This window comes from Bubalus bubalis, chromosome 8 (assembly GCF_019923935.1).
Source record: "Bubalus bubalis isolate 160015118507 breed Murrah chromosome 8, NDDB_SH_1, whole genome shotgun sequence".
Lineage (NCBI taxonomy): Eukaryota > Metazoa > Chordata > Mammalia > Artiodactyla > Bovidae > Bubalus > Bubalus bubalis.
The window spans coordinates 54076494-54089891 of record NC_059164.1 but is presented as its reverse complement, the minus strand read 5'-3'; the positions used below and the strand labels follow the sequence as shown (position 1 = coordinate 54089891).

The 13398-nt window shown below is 43.7% G+C and overlaps 1 protein-coding gene across 10 annotated transcripts in view; it reads left to right on the top strand.

Moving 5' to 3' along the window:
- Nucleotides 1-9024: 9024 nt before the first annotated feature.
- FOXP2 (forkhead box P2) overlaps nt 9025-13398 on the top strand; it is a 661296-nt gene continuing 656922 nt past the window's right edge. For 5 of the 10 annotated variants that reach the window (XM_044946650.2, XM_044946656.2, XM_044946649.2 and 2 more), the window contains exon 1: nt 9026-9429. The gene's annotated coding sequence lies outside the window, so the exon portion shown is untranslated. Of the gene's footprint in view, nt 9430-13398 lie in introns of all 10 variants that reach the window. The other 5 variants (XM_044946660.2, XM_044946657.2, XM_044946661.2 and 2 more) reach the window with 4 other exon arrangements.

Here is a 13398-nt window from a genome sequence, read left to right as displayed (position 1 = left end):
TAACGTCTCTGCTCACTTGTACCCAAAAGATGGAGCCTGAAACAGTGTGGGAGGGGACTGCACAGGAGTGTGACTGTCAGGAGGGTAGGGATCATTGTGGGCCAGCTTAGAGAGTAACATCAAAATGATGTTTGTTTCTGGTCTGCTTTTTATATTTGTATGTACTATTGTTCCACTGAATAATATAACTAAAATATTGTATGTGTTATTAAAACATCTCATAATATTGTTTTAGTGGTTACACTACATTACATATTGTTGACTTTTTATATTGTTTCCAAATACGCACTATTGTAAATAATTTTATGATAAACAGCTTTTGCCTAAAGCTTTTCCATCTGTATTTCAGATCATTTCTTTTGGATTGCAAACTAGGTATGGGACTAGTTTAAAAAGCCTCAACGCAAGTTGCCAAATTTCTTTCCAATTGGATTGTATCAATTTAACCCACAGAGGGGTATGACAGTGTCTGTCTCACTACCTCTTTATATGGGGACTTTTCAAGGTTTTAGGAGCTAATAGTACTAGCTTGTAGGTTTTTGTGTTGTTTTTCATGTTAGTTTCTCTGTTCCTTGACTTCTTATATCACTGCTGCTGCTGCTGCTGCTAAGTCACTTCAGTCGTGTCCAACTCTGTGCGACCCCAGAGACGGCAGCACACCAGGCTCCCCCGTCCCTGGGATTCTCCAGGCAAGAACATTGGAGTGGGTTGCCATTTCCTTCTCCAGTCATGAAAGTGAGAAGTGAAAGTGAAGTCGCTCAGTCGTGTCCAACTCCTAGCGACCCCATGGACTGCAGCCTACCAGGCTCCTGCATCCATGGGATTTTCCAGGCAAGAGTACTGGAGTGGGTTGCCATTCCCTTCTCCTCTTATATCACTAGCTCTGCTTTTAAGCATGTTACCATGATTGTATGTTTATGTATATGTGTGTGTGTGTGTGTGTGTGTGTGTGTCTTCTTGGAAGAGAGTATGAGAGAGAGAAAAAAAAAAATAAGGAAAGAATTAGTGAGTAATGTTTTCCTGAGTTAAAATGAAAAAGAATTACAAGTGTGTGGGGGAAGGGAAGAATTTAGAGAGGAGGTAATATATAACTAAGAAAGTATTGCCTAGTACTATATTTAATGAGGTGAGAGTGGTGTTTTTTTTTTTTTTTTTTTTTTTTTTTAAGAAGGGTATAAGGAAACCAGTATGCACCTTGATGAGGCAGAAAAAGGTAATTGATGGGGGAGAAAGATTGGGGAATGCAATTTCCTATGACTAGCCCCAGGGAACCATATTGGCCCAGGATAAGGTACTTTCCTCCTCATTTGAGTTAGAGGCTGATGAGAGAGGTAAACATGTGAATTCTTTCTAAACTCCAAATATTGATGTTCTTTTATTTTCTTTTCAGTTCTTTACTTTCTTTTGCCTTTTTTTTTTTTCATTCAGTTCCTGTTTATTATAAAACCCTTTTCCTGGAGTGAAATCATGACAAATTAGAGGTAATCTTTCATAAAAGTACATTTTATACTTGAGTACTATAAAATAATTCAAGGGACTGCCTGATACCTCTTGCCAATTGTTAAATTCTCCACTGCCTTTGATATAATCATGTTTTTACCACAACTTTGCAACTTTATCCAAAAATTATAAGTTTTATGAAGCTGCTGTTTGATGATAAATTTTTTACTGAAAGGTACAGTTATTTCTAAAGTGTTCATCACAAATGAAAAATAGCCTTAAGAAGTATTTTCCCTGGCTTCATTGTATCATGCATATACCTCTATTTTATGCTATTTTGAAATTTATGTTTTATTGAGATAAACTTTTATGTATCTTATTCTCCTATTAGAATGTATGCTCTGGGCACAGACCTAATCTTATATATCTTTAGATCTCAGAATACCTACCACAGTGATTAATATGTAAATATTTGTTAAGCCATTAAACAGTGCAGTTGAAAATTTAAATGCCAGGTTGAATATACTTTTATATCTGTCTGGTAAGTTCTTTCATAAAAAAATAATGAAAATCTTTGGTTATTACTATTTTAGCCAAATGATTGTTAGCAAAGTAAATTTTTTTTCTGAAAATAATACACAGCTAAAAATATATCTGACAGAGTCTGACAGAATATAATATCTAAAATATATTTGTCTGGAGCATTCATTCTTTCATTCATTCCAAAAAAACATTATTAACTACTTGCCAGACATATTTGCTATATCAGACTATTAGAATTTAAGATTAAATTCCATTAGCCATGGAGAAGCTCGGCATAATTCTAAGTGACATATGTTTTAGGTATGTTTTAGAAAACATTGAGGAGGATGGATTGAAGCAAAGAACAACTGAAAGCAGGAAGGTGATTAGAAAGTCATCAAGAATGACCAGGCAAGAAATAAGGATCGATGAAAGAGGATAGTGGAAAATTAAATAGGTAACAATGAACAAAACCTAACATTGCTTGGATATAAGAAGATGGAGAAGGTGACATCTTCTGGCTTTGGGAACTGGGTGGATTAAGGTGTCATTAACTATTTATCAGATGGTATACGGAGTAGCTGGCCAAGGAGAGAAGAGGGCAAATTTGTAGCTTTTCACAATTCAAACAGTGCTATCATTAAGCAATTGAACAAACAAATCCAGAGTTTAGAAGAGAAATATCTATGGGGGATTTTGGAAGTTGTCATTGTAAGAGTTGTGACAAATATTACTGCAGAGGGAGCAAAAAGTAGCAGAAAAAGGAGGGGGAGATATAAAAGGAGAACCCAGAGGGGAAAGAGAAGATGGCAAAGGACTGAATTTTTATATCATTTATGACAACCACTTCAATACACTGTTTGGGTAAACTACAATGGTTATTGGAGCCATATAGTTATTAATATTAAGGGCTTCTCTGGTGGTTCTGTGGTAAAGAATCTACCTGCCAAGGCAAACCCTGGGTTGGGAAGATTCCTGGAGATGGAAATGGCAACCTACCCAGTATTCTTGCCTGGGAAATTCCATGGACAGAAGGGCCTGGCAGGCAGTACATGGGGTTGCAAAAGAGTGGGACATGACTAAGTGACTAAACAGTAACAACATAGTCATTAAACTAAATAAAAATCTACACTGATGCAGGATTTTGATATTGTTCTTTTTGCTCATAGCTTAAAAAATCAAGGGTATATTTTGTCTCATAGCCTTTATTTCTTGAGAGTGTAGTGAAAGCCCCCTAGTAGTCCCTACCTAGCCCCATGGCCCAGGAGTTCCTGAAGATTATTAACCCTGAAAAACATTATAAACTGTCGTTTATGTTAGCACCTCTTACCATCAGTTTTTCTATGATGAACTCTTGCAATCAACAGTGATGAACCTGTTTACACTGTTGAAGAAGTCTTACAGACTCTGGTTGACTCTTAAGAGAAACAAATCATCAGACTTTTTTTCTCCTGTGTATTACAGTGGATGTGACATGATAGCTAACCATCTGCAATACTCTACTGATATCCAAAGAAAGGTATCATTGAGCCTTATCAGTTTTGATGGATATGAAGAAAACTTGAAAAGGTGAGGGTGTGTGGCAAAAAATGTCTCCTGTGGAATAAGAAAGGAGGGTTATTGTATGCTTAGAAACATGAAACAGTTTAATAATAAGCATTTTATTAACTAGTTTTATCTTTCTCTCATCTCTGAACCTTTGCTATATGATTTTTAAAATGAAGGGACTGGGCTAAAATATCCTGAAGTTTCCTTCAGCTCTAAAATTTCACAGTAACTAAGAAACATACAAACTCTAAGAATAATTTAATTGTAGAAATATCAACAAGCAAAGGGCTCTTGTACAAGGCAGTTCAACATATTTGAATCAGTGTGGCAGGAAAATATCATGGATTGGGCAAATATCAGGAATTAGGCAAATTAACTAATGCTTAATAGAGACAGACTACGTCTCAGAAAAATCTGGGTTCTATTAATTTAAGCATATGAAAATGTTGATTTTTGTGAGTCAAATATAAATAATTTAGTATGATTCAGCTTCATACTACTATTTCTAGTGATTGTCTCACCAATATAAATTGTTACATTAAAAAATATTTTCTGGAAAATAGAAATTTGATAATCAGGGTCCTAACATGGAAAGGGATGCAACAGTATAGATACTGAGATACTTGGAGATCCTTTAAAAATTAGATATGATATACATACGTGCCACTGGAGTGTTGTGGGGAAAAGATTTTCCATTGTTTAATGGAAGCTTTTGAGTCAGCACAGGAATTCTTTATCTAGGAATTGTCCACTTTCTGTATTCATTTGGATAAAGGCTTTCTTTTGGATAAAGGCTTTCTTGGTAAGATTCTAGCCCAGAGCAATTGATCTTTGTCTCTACAGCGAGGTCAACCAAAACTGGAACCTGATATTAACTGCCTTTCAGTCAATTTTTAAAGACACTCACAGTCAACCACTTAGCAGAGATATGCTGTATTTACATGTTTCAAGATTAGATACATTACCAGACAGAAGTGAGAGTCTATTATTCACTCCAGGGCAAGGGTGAACCCTGCAGTTTAGGCTCTATTTTTCCTATCAGTAGCCTATTAGAAACAAGAAACTTGCTAGAGGTGATGAAAATCTGCAGTCCCACAGATGATTTGAAAAAGCTTTTTCTGGAGGTTGGCAGATGAAGGGTTTTAGTTTTGGCTTTTGCTTGTTTTTCTGAAGATGAGATGACTGGAGAACTCAGGTTGAAGCAAGGACTCATGAACACATGTGTGTTCATTCAGGATCCATGTAATTTCAGGATCTGTGTTATAAAAATACAAATGAAAATTATAGCCTGTGATTTTAAAAAAGTTGGGAAAGCTCATTAAGATTTATTATAGGTCCCAAATTTTGTAGTCCCAAAGCTTAACGACAGATGGTGGTGTAACTCCACCAATTTTGCAACCTCTACATTCAATTTAATGTTGTAACATAGATTACCCTTGATTTGACTTCGGTGAAACTAGAATGTTCTCTTTTTCGTAAAATGTGTCTGGGAGCAGATTGAGTATAGGAGAATGTCTAAAAGGAGTCTGTTTATTTGCTCATCTTCTGAAAACTGTAATGGATGTGAAAAATAGGAACCTGACAATGCCCGATTTTCTATGTGAAAAGAAAAATGTTTTACTTTGCATTTAAAGAAGACTTTTGTTACAATCTATTTGAAGTGAGTAATACAACTTTGAAGAGGGTATTTCTAACAGAAAAAAAAAAAAAAAAGATGATTTTAAAAACCCTGCCCCTTACCATCTCTGCCAGCGATCTCTCTCCAAGTCAATTACATTTTTAGGTATTAGTTACAATTATACCAATTAAACGACTCTGAAGGAGAAAAATGTAATTGTTGTTAAACTGAAACTTTTGGAAATAACAGACCTGAGTGTGTGGATAATTATATTTTTATAACAAATAATAACTAAAATTCCAAACAGTTTACTCGGAGAAGCATTAACCAGCGTTTCTAGTACTTGTAACTCGCTTAAGTTGTTTTCTTTCATCCTGGCTTCAGTCAGTCACATTTGGGATGGTTTATTTCAGTCAAGATGCGCTAGCAGGGACCATTTCGAACGAATTTATCTTTCGCCTTTACCGTAATAGAGCAGTGTCTCGGAATTTGTTGATTTGCGGTTCCATCGTAAAATAAACTTGAAATCAAATAAATTTTCGTGAGAGAACTTCGAGGGCCACTTGGTGAAACTCTTCAATTACCCAGTAGCTCCGTTTAACTTTCCCCTGGAACCTCTTTAAATGACTTTTGCAGACCCACGTGCTGCAAAGGACACTTGAGCTGAGGCTGCGACCCTGCGCAGCGACTACAGGGACAGAGTTTGGCTTCCCCCGTCTCTCTGATATGCAGAGTTTCGTTTCAAGGCTGCCGTGATCCAGTGGGCTGACCAGTGACTTGTGCAAAAGAAAACTATTCGTTCGCTGTTTGCCCTCTCTGCGTTTCCCTAAGCTGCGGAAACCCGGTTTTCCTATTATTATACTTCAACTTTTTTGGAGTATGTTAGCACAGAGCGCTAAACCCCAGCCGGCTCCAGCAGCAGCGAGGCGAACAAAGCCTGCAGTGTTCGGGGCCATGTCGGGGCGGGGGAGGTGGGCTAGGGAAAGGAATTGCAAATAAATATATTTTATGACCACCCATCAACAAACTACGTGCCACCATGGCAGCCCCTGGTAGCCGTGCTGGGTCTGCACTGTGGACGCGGGAGCAGGCTGGGAGGGAGGCTACAGTAGAGGGGGAGCGAGCCGTAAGCCCCGGGCCTGAACTTTCACCTCTCGAACCCCGGCCCAGCCCATTGGCTGCGGGCGAGGGGTCCACAGAAGGCAGGGTTCCAGCAGAATCTGCGTTCTCAACTCCCCGGGCGACTTCCCTGCGTGAAGAGTGGGTGGCCCGGGAATGATAGCAGGCGAAGAGGACACAGATAAAGAGGGCGAAGTAAAACAGGGCGCCCAAGGGGGCTGCAGGCTCAGCTCCGCTCAGGAAGATCGCAAGCAGAGTACTCGGCCAGTCGAGAAAGATATGTTCCTCCAACTCAGATATCCATTTGCACCTCTTGGCGCCTGGCTGTTTGTACTCACAGGAAAGAAACGTCAGTGACTGAATTTCACCAAAACGTGTCTTTGTGTACAGAGTGAAAGGCTAACTAAATCCGCTCCTTTCTCAAGTCTCGAGAGCATAACCCCCTCTCTTTCGTCCTTGTTGGGAACTTGAACTTCTCTTCCAAGTTGCCCAGACTCATTTATAATAAGCCTTTCCCGTTCACTTCCTTCGTCGGACCCCTAGAGAGAAAGAAAAGTAACTGGGGTCGGTGTATACAGGGGAAGAAGGGGGAAAAAAAGAAAAAGTGAGGCTCTGCAGACCTTGTGACTGTTTTGTTACCTTTATTCACAAACCCAGTGGAAAGATACATCCTCAGATCTCCAAGGATTTCGACGCCGTTTGTTCTGGTCTTTTCCAAAATGTTTTCAGGTTAATTCAGAAAATCGGCCTTTTATTTAGGGTTGCTAGTGAAGTATAAACGCAAATTACTTAACGTAAAATGATCTCCTTCAGAAGGCGAGGTGGGATTATTTGCATCTGGCGTTTTGTAATTTAAATGATTGCTCCCTCCTTCCCTCCCCTCTCCCATCTTTAAAATTTTTTATTTGCCCACTATTCAGCCTTCATTTCGAAAAAAGACAATTTAAATAATAGCGAGGACACAGTCCACAAGCAGAGCACTTGAAGACTGCCTGGAGTTTTGAAGCTCACAGAAAGCACCGCGATTCAAAGAGCAACTCTACCTCTGCTTGTGCTCCTGGCAGGGGCCGTCTTCGCAGGACCAGCCCCGTGGCTTATTGACTTAATTGGTTTCATTAGAAAATCTGACGGTGTGTTTACAGTTGTGGGTGCCAGGGCTGCTTCCTTCACGGGAGAACAGCAGGTTCTGGAGGGAAGAGTTATGCCAAGTTGTGTGTGTGTGTGTGTGTGTGTATCAGTTCACGTCTGCCCTTTAGAAAAAGGGCGCGCTGCTCTTTGAGGAAAAGACTCAAAGGCAGAAGCTGGTGCTGCTCGTCCGTCTCCTCAGTCATCCCCTCCTCTCTTCTTCCACGGGGGGTGTTGGCGGGCAAAGCCCGGGGCCAAGGTCTGTTCACCACGGCCTCTCGGCTGCAGCAATTTGGAGGAAAGTTTCAGCGCCTTTCGGAACGCCGCGCTTCGCGACTGAAGTGCGAGCAGAGAGGCCGGTTCCGCCGCGGCGCGCAGAGGACGCGGCGGGGTGGAGGGTCGCGCTGCCCGCGGACAGGGGAGGGGCTGGCGGTAGCCCGCGGGAGTAACGGCCTGCCCGGAGCCGCGGTGGAATACGGGCTCCTGAACAGCTCCCTCCCCCCAATCCCAACTCGGGTCACGCGTCCCATCCGGGCCCGTCCCGTCCTCCCCTCGGTTCCGCGTGGGACCTGGCAGAGTCACACCCCACGGACGAGAGCGGGGACTCGGGCGCTGGAGGCTGGGCCCGCGCACTCCCCACGCCGGCGTCTCGGCTTTGAAGTGCGAGCGGCAGTTCTGGCAGTTTCTTCTTTCCTTTCATTCCGGTTACTTTGCTCCCCTCAGTCACTGACCGGCCCGTCTCGAGAGCCTCAGACCCCCAAAGTCTCAGCTCGGCAACCCCTTCCTTCTAAGCTCCGCCCCGGCCGAACCGCAGCCCGGCGCCGAGCCGGTGACCAGGGCTGGGGGATCACGAGGAAGCCCGAGAACTCCCGGGTCCAAGTGAGACAGGAGCCCGACAACAATGAAGAGTGAGAAAGATACTCGGCCTCTCCACCCCAGGCCGCAGAGGCGCACACCGCAAAAAGAAAGGCCAGTCAACGTTTTAACGCACGCTTGGGTCTCCCTTTCTGACTCTCGAGTACTTTAACTCCTTGCCACCGAGGGCTTTGGATCCCTTCGAGGCTTCCTGCACTTCACTTGGAATTCCCTGTTTCATTTGCCAGCAGCTCCGTCTGCTGAGAGGACGTACTTTAGGGACTGCCAAGAAGCAGCAGACACAACTCAGCTTTGCCAATACAGCATAAGGTTTTGTTCTCTCCTCCCTCCCCACCCCCTTCCTCGACTCGCCGTCTGGGCCGAGCGGGAGGGGGCGGAGCAGGAGGTGGGGAGAAGGGTGGGGGTGGGGGAAGATCTGGCGCCGAACAAACAAGTTCTCCAGCGAGTTGTTTACAGAGCAGGTGGACCTGACGTCAGCCAGGAGGCTCCACTGCAAATCCGAACAATATTCTGCGCCGCGCTTCCCCCTCCCTTAAAGAAGTTGGGGGAACGCGGGGAGATAGGTGGCTGGGGTGATGGGTATCCTAGCCAGCTGGTTCCAAACCACTTTGGGGATCAACAACAACAGTCAACAATAACAAGGCAAAGTAAAACAAACACAAACAAGTGGCCCAGCAGTACTTCAGAATCCTCGGAGGCGTCCCTTCCCCCACCCCGCCCCTCTGAGAAGAGGCGGCTCCATGCGCCGTGTGTGTACAGTTTGCCTTGCCAACAACACGCGCGCGCGACCGGGTGCGCGCGCCCGCCAGCGCACACTCATACACATAGAGACACACACACACATACAGACACACACACATACAGATCCGGGTGGGGGGAGCGGCAGCGCGAGACAGCGCGAGCCTCCGAGAAAGCGCGAGACACGCCGGCTCGTGCAGCTCTGCGGCGGCCGCTGCGCCCCGGCTCCAACCCCGCGCAGCCAGCCCGTGAGCGTCGGTCCGGGTTATTTATGCGGCGGCCGAGTCCGCCAGCTGCGGCTTCCTCCAGCCCCCCCCTCCCGGGCGCGCCCCGACTCGCGGCAGCAGTTGTCGGGACTCGCGCGTGGGTGTGTTGTTTGTGGGCTTCTGCCTCGGCGCCGCGGGTGCCACCTCCCGGGACGCTGCCCAGCGTCCCCGGTAGCGGTAAGTTTCTTCACCCTCACTCTGGCGCGCGGCACCTCCGCCCCTCACGCCGTCCCCGCCACCTCTATGCCGGGCCGGGCTTCGACTTTACTCTGCTCCGCGCTGCTGCCGGGGCGGCGGCAGCAAAGTTTCACCCCAGTCGCTGAGCTCGGTGCGGCTGGGCGAGTGTGACATGTGTCAAATTTCGGCTCGGCATCGGGGTCGCGTTCCGGACCTAACATCACCACTTGTTGTTCTTTTTCATGTAGCTTTGTGCTGAGGGGAAGGGGGCGTCCAAAGAGGGGAGGCTGCCTTTGGCTCACGGATGATTTTTAGTTTTGTATTCGAAAATGTTGCCTTGTCCGGCAACAGACTGCAGACCGCGGCTGGAGGAAAATGTGTGTGGAAACAGCAGATGTGTTTGTTTACTTTTATTTTTATTGTGTGTTGTCTCTTCCTTCTTCTCCAACCCCCCCCCCCCCCCACACCCCAGAGGAGGAGAAACAACAGTAAAAACATCTGGCGTTTGGAAGCACATACTTTATTGTCCAACTGCTGACCTTTATTTACTCAGTTGGGCAAGTGCACGCTTCTCGTCTCTAAGTTAGACACTTTAGCGTATATTTCACAAGTACTTCTTGGGGAATGGAGGCGGAGAAGCGACACTCCTGCTTCTCCAGTGAAGAAACTCCTGGCCCCTAGTGACACTTGGGGATGATCGTGCATCTCGACTGCTGCCCCCGCTCGCGCTCTTTCCCCTGTCCACGGTTAGCAGGACCCGCTTCACCCGGGATATGTCCTGGTCTTACTTTTATTCCGCTTTGGAGAGGTTTCCATACTCTGAGGGTGGGTTTGGGGTGAAATCGCGCCTCGGGGTTCTTCAGGGAGGGGACGAGGGATGGGCGCAGATACCTTTCGGAGAAAAGAAGGGCTTCTCGATTGACTTTTACCTGTAAGTCCGCGGAGGCCCCGGGCGAGCGGAGGGCAGACTGACGCACTAGGCTGACTTTGACCGCGAGGAGCTAGGGGCCCGACGCCCCTACGCGCTCGCGGCGGCGCACGTGCGGCGGCGGCGCGGGCCGAACCCACTGGGTGGCCGCGCCCGCGTGTCTCCCGCACACCTCTCCCAGCCCCGCCGGCCAGAAGGCGCCCCGACACCCTGACATGAAGGCTAGCGTCTGCGGGGACCTGTCCCTTGCCGTGGGTGTTCTGGTTGGTCTAGAGCAGGGAGGAAAAGTTGCCCTCCTGTCCTCAGACTCTGGGATCTCTTAGGTGAGTCTCTCAGAGCACCTGGCGCTCGGGTGAACTCATTAGGAACAACGAGAAGGAAAGGCACGTGCGAGTCTGGAGCATTTGATAGTGGAACTCGCGCGCATTTTGCATGGGGACGGGGCGAGAGAGGCAGAACTGGACACCGCTTGGGAGGCTCCTCAGATTCCGGAATCCCCAAGGAGCTAGACCCATCTGTGTATTTGTTTATTCAGCTTTTTAACCAACAGATTTAAACCACTTAATGGACAGCTGCTGTCTGTAGTGCTCCTATCCCTCCCGCCACACACACCCCCCTCCCAGTTTCTCTCACCACATGTTGAAATCCAGTTTCTTGATCTTGAGGATTGTTCCTCGAGTACTGTTTGCTCCCAGGTGGCCAGGCTTTCACGACGCGAGTGCCCAGAAGGGCGGGAAGGAGAAAGGGCGTGGAAGACCTGTGGGAGTGTTAGGTGTGTATATTTCTAGTCATCATGGATTCAGAAGTGCTGAAAGAGCCACCTCCCCAACTTGCCCAGAGCCTGCTTAGAAGAATAATTAAGTAGTAGCAGGTAAGCCAAGGTGAGAAAGTGAAGCTCTAGTGTCAAGTAGCTCAAGTGGACTTTTTCCAGCTGGAAGTATTTGGGGAGATTTACTTTTGGAAAACAAAAGTTTGCCTGGAAGGCATATCTTTGCACACTCTCCTAATTCAAATAGTTTGTTTAGGCTTCAGTGGAGACGGAAGGGGTGTGTTTAATAGCACGTCTATGCTAGAGGTCAACACTAAACAAAGATGAGCTTTGAGATATTTTCATCTTCAATTTTGCATTATGGCATACCTCAGGAAATGTTTTATGTTGTCAAAAGTCCTGTTTATCTTTTCTGTCACTGTGAGTTATGGATGGGTACATTCTTAGTGTTCTGGAATTTTAAAATGTAGTGTTTGTTTAATACTGCTAAACAATTATTTACAATTTTGACTTATTTGTGTATGCATTAATAAAGTGGGTATGGGGTTATGTACACTGTGATCACTAGGTTCGTAAAATGTCATTTTCAGCTTTAAAGCTTTTAAAGTCATTCCCTCTCTCCTTCCTTCTTTCCTTCTCCCTCTCCCCCTTTCTGCCTTCCTTCCATTTTTATTACTAGACTAGACCCATGTTCAGTAGTTGCTTAGTTCAGTACTTCTTTAAGAAACCCACTGCTTCATTGTTACCTAAAACTAAGTGAGAGAAATGTTTAATTGTGATTAAATTACTAACTTTTAAAGAAGAGACCAGAAACCTGATGATACAGCCCTGTTGGTGACAGAAGACACTCAATTTTAAAAGATCATCTTAAAGTTCACTTTTTAAGTACAAGAATACAAAATATTAAGGGAATAATTTTTAAATTCTGTTTAAATATGAGTACAATAACTTTTCTTTTTTATACATAATTTATTAAATTACCATTACACTACAATTAATACCAAAATAGAAAAAAAGGGAAATATATACAAATAACAATTATGAACTATTTTAAGCTATTTTTCAAAATTTCTCAACTTACACTTTAGGATTCAGCATGATGGGAATTCTAGAACCAAATATTCAAATGAAAAGAGACCTTTAATTACATTATGATGCGAATAGATTAATAGTTATATCTGAGTAAACTGCATTCCAGTTTCATTTCTTTGCACTGATGGTAGTGTAGTGGGTTTGCTTGAAAAAAAAAAAATCCTTGTAGTATTCTATAAACTTAAAATAGGGGTAAAATGTTGTATGTGACACATTATAAAATTAGGAAGAAAGGTGAACATTAAAATCACAGGTAACCTATAATGAGAAGTTACATTCCTTTTGTACAAAGACTCAGAAACACAAAACGACTCTCTTTGCGTAACTATTAGAATTGTACTCTATGAAAAGTATATTTAAATATGTGAAAATGCCTTCATGGCTTGATTGAGACTCATAGAGCATACAGTAAAATATTGAATATAATGAGATAAATTTACCAGACATTTTAAGAGAACATGTGAGGGATATGGTACTTAATTACATAAAAGAGATATCATTTGTGATACATTTAAAGATTTATGCTGCTCTGCCTTATCATTCTGTGTTGACACTCTCATGTTAGATCAACTATTGGTTATAATACTGATAGAAAATAGAATGATGGAAATGGTCATGTATTTCTGTCTCTCAGTGAAGTCAGAGAGACCACTGACTTGTAAGAAGTTCTCTTGGCAAGAGTGTTGCTAAACAAAGTTGCAAATCACTGTTGAGTTGCAAAATGATGTTAATTTCATTATAATTACTGAATACTAATCCATGGCACAGTTATTTTTTTCTTTAACTCTGTGATATATCATAGTACTTTTAGTGATAAATGAATGGATCTAAAATATTCTAACCAGTGCACAGATTCATTCTGCCCTTTGATAAAAAGATAGTTTATTTCTTATCTTAGGCCCAATAAGATTTTAAGATTTGCATAGATTTTTGAAAATAACCTTATTTATATAGTCCTTAATTCATAGAGTTCTAACACATTTGATCAAATCCAACCCAGAAAGATTGTTGTTTACCTTCTTAAGCCTTCTGAAAAAGTAATCCAGGTTCTTGAAACTTTACTTAGACAAATTCCAGTGCTTATGGTCCACAGACAGTTTAATGAGTAATTTGAATTTTGTATGCCATAGTTAATGTCTCTTCTTTTTTTGGATGACGCAGACGTTTATCTCTTAACATA